This window comes from Atractosteus spatula, chromosome 22, assembly GCF_055471065.1.
Source record: "Atractosteus spatula isolate fAtrSpa1 chromosome 22, fAtrSpa1.hap1, whole genome shotgun sequence".
Lineage (NCBI taxonomy): Eukaryota > Metazoa > Chordata > Actinopteri > Semionotiformes > Lepisosteidae > Atractosteus > Atractosteus spatula.
In genome coordinates this window covers 17,860,966-17,869,328 of record NC_142727.1, presented here as the reverse complement: position 1 = coordinate 17,869,328, position 8,363 = coordinate 17,860,966, and the positions used below count along the sequence as shown (strand labels likewise).

The following is an 8,363-nucleotide window of genomic DNA, read 5'->3' as shown; positions in this document are numbered from 1 at the left end:
AGATCACATTAGACGTGTTGCTCAAGCTCTTTATTGTCACGTACAGTAAGCCCAGCAGTCTGGTCAGTGCGGGATGTGTTCTGTCCTGACGGCAGGGTCAGCAGCCAGAGGAGACCTGAAACACAAGACGGAGAGGTAAGACATTGATTCCGACAGAGAGAGCTTTCACACCGGATTACTGACAAGAGGAGCAATAAGAGAAGAGTAATAAAGACACGCCGAAGAGAATATTCTCATCTAAGAGGAAATATTAACAAGTAGGATGTGAAAATGAAAAGCATTAAAAACTGAATGATCCTCAGTAGCGAAATGATTACTGAGCTCTGGGTCACGGTGCTCTTGAAAAAAAATCAAATTTGAGCAGAGACGCCCACGGACAGCAGGTGAGTGAATGAGTTGTTTATTTTGTTTCCTGTGAATTATGTAGAATTCACAACGTTTTCCACTTGTACAGGAAACCCACTGAGAGCAGATTCACTTCTTCTGCACTAGAATGAATGATTTCCATCTTCACTCTAGGGTACTGTACTTTATAGCACTGTATTGTATTCTGCATATATGTCTGTTATTTATACATTTTCTTTCTCACTTTGTCTCTCTGTCCATTTGTATCAGTTTTTTGGAGAGCACCATCACACCAACATTTATTCTACTGCCTTATTAAGCAAATGTCTCTACTGAATTCTTTTTATATATAAAACACATTTTTTGACATGATATACACAAATGGCTAATTATACTTTCCGATTATATTTCCATCTTAGAAATGAAGCATTTCTCTCCTGCAGTTTGAGGTTGTTAAATAGAAAAAAAGGATCACCCCAGGGCTGAATCTTCTCTCTCTCTTACACACTTTGTTCACGAATGATTACAAGAGCAAACACATAGACTGACTTCTCACAAAGTGTGTCGATGACACAGTCCTGGTCAGCTTACTAAAGGACCCAGAAAATCACCACGGGCCATTCTGAACAGTTTCACGGAATGGTCTGTTGACTTCTCTTTGATGGTTCATGTTACAAGAGCAAAACAATACTCACTGATTTGAGGATAATTGCGCCATCCCTCCAGCCTACTGAAATGAACTGTCAGACTGCAGAAGCTGTCAGTGACTACAGGTCCTTGGGACTGGTCAGAGAAACCTGAGACGAGACAAACGTTGTGAGACCATTTATAAGCTTGTGACCTCAAATTAAACAGAAGTCAGACATTTTCAAAGGGGGCAACACCGCGGCACAGTGGTTAGCATCGCTGCCTCATAGCACCGGGGCCCTGGGTTTGATTCCGGGGGTGCTGTCTGTGTGGAGTCTGCGTGTTTGTTCGCGCTGCAGGGGATACCTCACCCCCACAGGGCACACAGACACAAACTCACACCACAGCCCGTTTTTCCACAACACAATCAACCCGCCAGTATCAGTTTGTGTTCAGTGCTGGGGAGGTGCCTTGTCCTTGCAGAACAAAAACAAGGTGATCAGGACTGACGGCAAGATTCAGGTATTCAAGTACCCCGTAAATCCAGGGCTCAAATGGGGGAACTGTTTCACGAGCTACACAATATCCTCACACATGATGACAGAGCCTCGGAAAGCCGTGTGGAGAGTGAGGTGCTCGTACCTAGCCGGAGTTAAAAGACCACGCATTGAGCACCATCGATCTATCCAACCCAGAAAAGCACACATCTCTGTGATACAGAGGCTAAAGCAACATGTGAGTTGAATCAGCAATTGTGCTGATGAGCCAGTCAGCAATTTTTCAGAAACAGCAAAAATGTCAGCCTCCAGGAGCTGCAGAAGATTGTGAGATATAAAGGAGTGAAACCAGGGCAGGAGAAACCGATTCCTCGTGCAGGAAGCTGAGGAAAAAGATGCACACCCTGCAGACTGAAAGGAAGACGGCACAAACTATCGGTAATGTCAGCCTCGAAGAAAGTGTAGTGCAGTGTGAGTTGCAACTAAGTTTTTGTTCAATATTTTTTTGGTCTGAAAGAGACTATTTTGATTAGATGCATGCAATACTATTTCTTTCTCATTCTCTGTCTTTTTATGTCTTATTTAGATCACAGCATAAAGTTCATAACCCAGCCAGTTGCTTTGGCTCGGAAAGCATCCCTCAGCAGGGACAGCCCTGATCCCCAAACACAGGGCTGCCCTTCCCACTGCCCGTCTGCTCTCTGCCCAGTGGAAGTAGTGCTTCTGCCCCGCAGCTGTGTGAGAGAAGATGAGCTGAGAACACTAACCCACCTCTGGAGAGGGAAGAGTCTCAGCTGGAGGGGAGGAGGAGCTGCCGGGCTGCCGCAGACAAGGCGCCGCTGAAATGATATAGAAATCTTTTAGAACCAAACGTCACCTGGCTCAGTGTTTAAGCTGTAGTACATGATCACATTAGATTATTAAAACATGCAGACTGCCATCTCCATTCTGTACAAACAAAGGGTTTTCCATTGTAGAAAACACCACCGCATATCCAAAGCGGAGTGCACTGGGACTGCAGTCCAGAGAAACCCATCATGTAACAAGAACTGGAGGCCATTTCACACCGAAACTGTAGAATAGGATTCTTTCTGCACACCCAGTACTTGGGGCTGTGTCAGAGGCTCCTCACCGGAAGAGACGTGCATTCCTGTTCGGCTCCTCTGGTTCTGTGATGATTTTAGACGTCGAATCGGGCAGGAGGCAGGCGCTCCTCGGAAGCTCTCGTCCCGTGCTATAACTCGGACCACGCGATGGCACAACTGCTTCCTCCATACAAACAGAAACTTCAAACAACAAAACCCAACAAGAAATCTGTGCACACTTGGACTCCTGCTGCAGCTGAGGAGCTGTCACGCACACACCTCCTGTTGCTCACAGAGAGAAACAGGCCCAGGGTCCCAGCACTGCCACCCACTGCGCCGCGGTCTCTCACCTTTTCACCTCCACATGCAGATCATGACGCGACCGGAGACTCGCCGATTAGATTAAAAAAGCCGGCTGTTTACCTCCTGGAGGTCAGATCGCAACAACGTTTACAGCTCCGTTGCCACGGCAACCACGTTTTATTGACAAAGTAAAATAAACACCGGAGAAAAGTTTGCAAACAAGACGGGAGCTAAGAAACACGAGGACAGTGGGTTTGCTTTATTTGCCGGGTCGATAAACCAGCGCTGCAGACACGTGAAATACAAGAAAACATACACACAAGGGAACACATAAGAGAGACATAGAAATACAAGACACGATAAATACGCTGAAATTGTATGAATATAATTAATTCTAACGTTCAATCAAATCAGCGAAACACGTGGGCAGGGCAGCCCGGTGAACTAGAGACTACATTACCCACAAGCCCTGTGGGCGACAACATTTTGACGTCATCGACTCGCGTCTTTTGTATTTTTTTAAGATTTTTTTATTAAACGTGTAAAGAATTTACAAAGAGAAATACAATCAGAGGATCAAATTAGGTACAAGAGAAGAAACACAAACAGAAAAATACACAGTTAACCGCCAGAGGTAATAAGTAAGTTATATGATTAAATTGTATTTTTTACACATATCATATGTTTTCCGTGCTTTATTATTTCTCACATTTTTAATAGAATTTAAATAGTGTTTCAGCTCCACCTCAAAAGAACTAAAAAGGGGAGTATTATTTGGATTTATGGATGTGAAATTTACCAAGAATGATTAATAAATTGACTATAAATAAATGCTCTTTTTCCAACTTTTCTACTAAACAGTACAATAAAATGTCAAAATCCTTCAATCTAACAAACACCTTTAACTGCCTGCAAACAAAACTCTGTAAATCCGTCCAAAACAGCTCAACAAACCTACACCTAACAAAGAAATGCACCAAAGATTCCTTTTCCCGCAGAACAAGTCTTTCCGATAGCGCTTTGAGACTCACCTCCGTGGACTCGTGTATCTCTGTCGCCACCCAGTGGACATTTCTCGGAAGTGTCACCGCCCGCCGTAATTCAGTAAAGTCCCGGAATTGAAATTGTGATTGGACGAGAGCCGTATCCGTCCCGCCTCCTGCCGAAATCTCGGCGCTGAATGGTTCAGAGCCGAGTCACTCAAGGCGAGGGCGGTATTTCCGTGGAAGAACACGGAAGTCCGCGGTGACTGGCTAGGAGCGGTGTCACTCACCCAAAGTAAGAGGAAGTCCCGCCTCTTGCCAGCCAACGGCGGTGATTGGACACGCCGTGCGCCACTCTTATGACGTCCCTTAACTGCGACGGATCCGGATCTGATGCGTGATTTGCGCGACAGCCGGTCCGTCGCTGAGATCGGTCTGGAGCCGCGGCCCAGGATGCTGTGGTTCCGCTCTCTGCTCGTCAAGCACTGCGGACTCCTGGAAAACCGCATTGCAGGGCAGAGAGTTATTGAACTCCAGACGTCGCTGGAGAGTTACTTTACTGGCGAGTCACCTCACGTTGTTGATTAATTCGACCTTATTGTGTTTTCTCTTCTTTAACATTTATATTGCAATAGTAAAAATGCTATTCATTACAATCATTACAGAGTACAGATCACCGGGGTACATTATACAGGCCGATAAAGATAAGGTACGCACAGCTTTCATGTTGGGACATTTAGAAATAGTTTGGAGACGTGCCCTCATGTGTTTCAGATGTGACTTCTTTCCATTTGGAAGCGCCTTACTTCTACCAAGGAAAGAAAAGGCTTCGAAAATGAGATCGTAATGAAGAGATAGTAACGATCATTTCAGTGCGTGAGCTTACCTGTTATATTAGGCGAGATTTCACACGGATAATCAAACAAGAACGAGTTTGCCCTGGAATCCGTTCCACTGCCGAACCTGAAAGTCAGAGCATGACTGCCGTCAGTCCGGATCCAGTGGAAGGCTGATCCACTCCGGGTTTTCCTATGCCGACAGTCCGGATCCAGTGGAAGGCTGATCCACTCCGGGTTTTCTGCTGCCGACAGTCCGGATCCAGTGGAAGGCTGATCCACTGCGGGTTTTCCTATGCCGACAGTCCGGATCCAGTGGAAGGCTGATCCACTGCGGGTTTTCCTATGCCGACAGTCCGGATCCAGTGGAAGGCTGATCCACTCCATGTTTTCTGCTGCCGTCAGTCCGGATCCAGTGGAAGGCTGATCCACTCCGGGTTTTCTGCTGCCGTCAATCCGGGTCCAGTGGAAGGCTGATCCACTCCGGGTTTTCTGCTGCCGTCAATCCGGGTCCAGTGGAAGGCTGATCCACTCCGGGTTTTCTGCTGCCGTCAATCCGGATCCAGTGGAAGGCTGATCCACTCCGGGTTTTCCTATGCCGACACTCTATACTCTTCTCCAGAAGCTTAAGGAGAAATTATGAAAAAAAGTTTATGAAAACGTTTTATGAAAAGATCACGGCGCTGGGGTCAATGTGGGACGCCGGATCTACGCGGAAGCAGCCGGAAGTCAGAACAACGCGTCACTTTTGAATTGTTTTTTTTTACATTTTTTAAAGTAAGCATTAACAAGAACAAAGAATACAATACAAATACAAGTACCGGTCTGTCGCTGAGCTCGGTGTGGTTCCGCTCTCTGCTCGTCAAGCACTGCGTTATTAGTGAACTCCAGACACCGCTGGAGAGTGTATTGTAACGCTTACGGCCGACAGGTACTGTGTAAGAGCCGGCGTACCAGAGCAGGTGACGTCACCGCCCTTTCCTGTGATAGCAGGACTACAGCTACTGGGCTGTAGAGAGATCTCTCTTTAGCTCACGGTGCTAGGTCGCTGCAGAGAGACGCGGAAGTCCCGGGTTCGAGCCACCTATACTTTGGGCCGACCAGATGCGGCAAGGGCGCCCGCCTGAGCCCCCGTTGCGTTACATTGGTGTCAGAAGCGGGGTGGGATAGCCCTTCGCCGGGGACGGCGATTTAAGCGGGGGAGAGTGTAACGCTTACGGCCGACAGGTACTGTGTAAGAGCCGGCGTACCAGAGCAGGTGACGTCACCGCCCTTTCCTGTGATAGCAGGACTACAGCTACTGGGCTGTAGAGAGATCTCTCTTTAGCTCACGGTGCTAGGTCGCTGCAGAGAGACGCGGAAGTCCCGGGTTCGAGCCACCTATACTTTGGGCCGACCAGATGCGGCAAGGGCGCCCGCCTGAGCCCCCGTTGCGTTACAGTATTTACCGGCGAGTCGGCTCACGCTGCTGATAAATTCGACCTCATTGTGTTTTCTTCTTTCTTTATCGTGCAATAATAGAAATCCTTTACGATGCACGCAAGACTACATTACTGATCACCGGAGTACATTATACAGGCAAATAAAGATAAGGGACGCACAGCTTTCATGTTGTGATATTTAGACATGGTTTGGAGACGTTCCCTCGTGTGTATTTTGAATTATTCAAATGCGAGTCGCTTCAATTTGGAAGCGCATAATTTCAGTGCATGAGCTTACCTGTTATATTGGGCGAGATTTCACACGGATAATCAAACAAGAACGAGTTTGCCCTGGACTCCATTCCACTGCCGAACCTGAAAGTCAGAGCATGAGAACGGACGTATTGTATGGCGATTGTGGTGTTGCTCGACCACATAAATTAGGCGAGAAGTACAATCTGCTTTTACGACATTCGGTCTAATTATTAAATGTTCGATTAGTTCTTATCTTTAGGCTATTTATACATATAATAACGAGCAAGTATAATGATTAAGTCAATGATAAATTATATTTTATATTCGGTTCAGCAGTATTGAGCAGTAAAATAACATCTATTTCTCACCGATAAATGTCAGAATTAGAAACCTTCTTTACACAATTGTGCCGATCAGTTCAGAGTGTTTTAAAAACAGGACAAAACAAAAACAAACATAAGGTTTCTGGGCTGCTTCGAAAAAGACAGTTATCATCTATATTACTTTTAAATCTATGCACACTATGTATCTTTACCGGGTCAATTCAATGTACAATTGTGTAATGATGCCACCTTAACCTTAACCTTCATACAATATTTGTTTGACAGTAGTCATGTTTTTTTCCAGTTATTTAGTTTCCCCAAAGAGGTGCTCCAAAATAGTTTGACAAGATATTGTGAGATTGCAAGAGGGATCTTAAATATCTATTAGTACAAGTGAAACTAAATCTGTTTCCTTGTAGTCTAATAAAGGTTGTAAATTCTTCCATAGTTTCTTAAAAGCATCGCTACCTCTCTAGGGGTAGCCTTGGTTACGAGGTATTGTTATCAGACTTAACACAAACATTATATCTAATCACAAAATCTGCTTAATTCTACATTTCGTCATCCACATCAGTTAATTTCTTGACCCCAATTATACTATTTTAAACCCAGTTTTCAAAGCACGGGTTTATGTCTCAAAGTTATTTCTCTGTATTCTAGATGGTGCATCTATGGGGGGTATGTTTATCCGTAAGAGACCACGTGAGAACTTCGTGGAAGCTGGCAAGTTTGGGGGGGGTCCTAGCATCCAAATGACATTCAAGTAAAACTCTATGCCCTCTACTTCCTGAAAGATTAAATTAGGGGAAACATACACCACCTACACTGCTCAATTTTGTAAATAATTCTCTATCGGTATCAATACTAGATGCTCTACAACCTGAAGCATTTAGGCCTCCTTCTGTCTGTGTTTGACAAATAACAACCATGAATAAAGTTTTTTTTTATTTTACTAAGGTAGAGAACATCAAATCACAAATCACATTTTTGAAAATCTTAATACCAAGAAATGTAATCGCATCTTTTACATGGTTATTACATGTGGAGCAGACACTTTCCAACAGCCACCAATTCACTTTTCTGATATGTAAAGAAAGACCAGATACAGAGGAAATGACTTGTAAACACACTTAATTGCTTTGTCCACCTCTGTGCGCTTTCTCAGAGAGACAGTTGTATCCTCAGCCAATTGGGAAAACCTGTAATCTCTTTATCCTGTACTTGAACACCCTGAAACTATTTGTTGTAGGAGTGTAAGCAGTGGGAAGAGGAATGGGCTCGTGTCGAATTGCCTTACCCATTCCCAATCTGCAGGAGGTCCCACGACGGCAGGTAGCTGCTCCAGTCGCTGGAGCTCAGTTCGCTGTCGAGGAAGGACGAGGTCTCTGGCTCGGGGGAATCACGGCTCCACAGCTCCTACCTGTTGCAGAGTGTTTCTGCCCTCCTGATGGCCTCTGTGTTTTAGAAGGATCTGTCTCTTTTCGCTTGCTTACACCACAGGTTTCATCGACGATAGTGTGCATCCTGGAGCAGTGAGTTATCGGTCTTATTTCTACTGAGAAACAGTTCAAGCCCTCACAAAACAATAACCAGGAGACGGTATATGAAAAAGTATTGTAAGACTTGCAGAGTAGATTTGAATAGACAGTGGACGTCACACTGCGTGCTTGAATATCAGAGATTCAATT

The 8,363-nt window shown here is 45.1% G+C and overlaps 1 long non-coding RNA gene across 1 annotated transcript; it reads right to left on the bottom strand.

Annotated features, from left to right (window-relative positions):
- Positions 1 to 3,364: 3,364 nt before the first annotated feature.
- LOC148816929 (uncharacterized) lies at positions 3,365 to 5,301 on the bottom strand. Its single transcript, XR_016094660.1, has 2 exons — positions 4,727 to 5,301; positions 3,365 to 4,335 (listed from the first exon to the last, which is right to left on the bottom strand). It is a non-coding gene; the product is annotated as an uncharacterized LOC148816929 (long non-coding RNA).
- Positions 5,302 to 8,363: the final 3,062 nt, after the last annotated feature.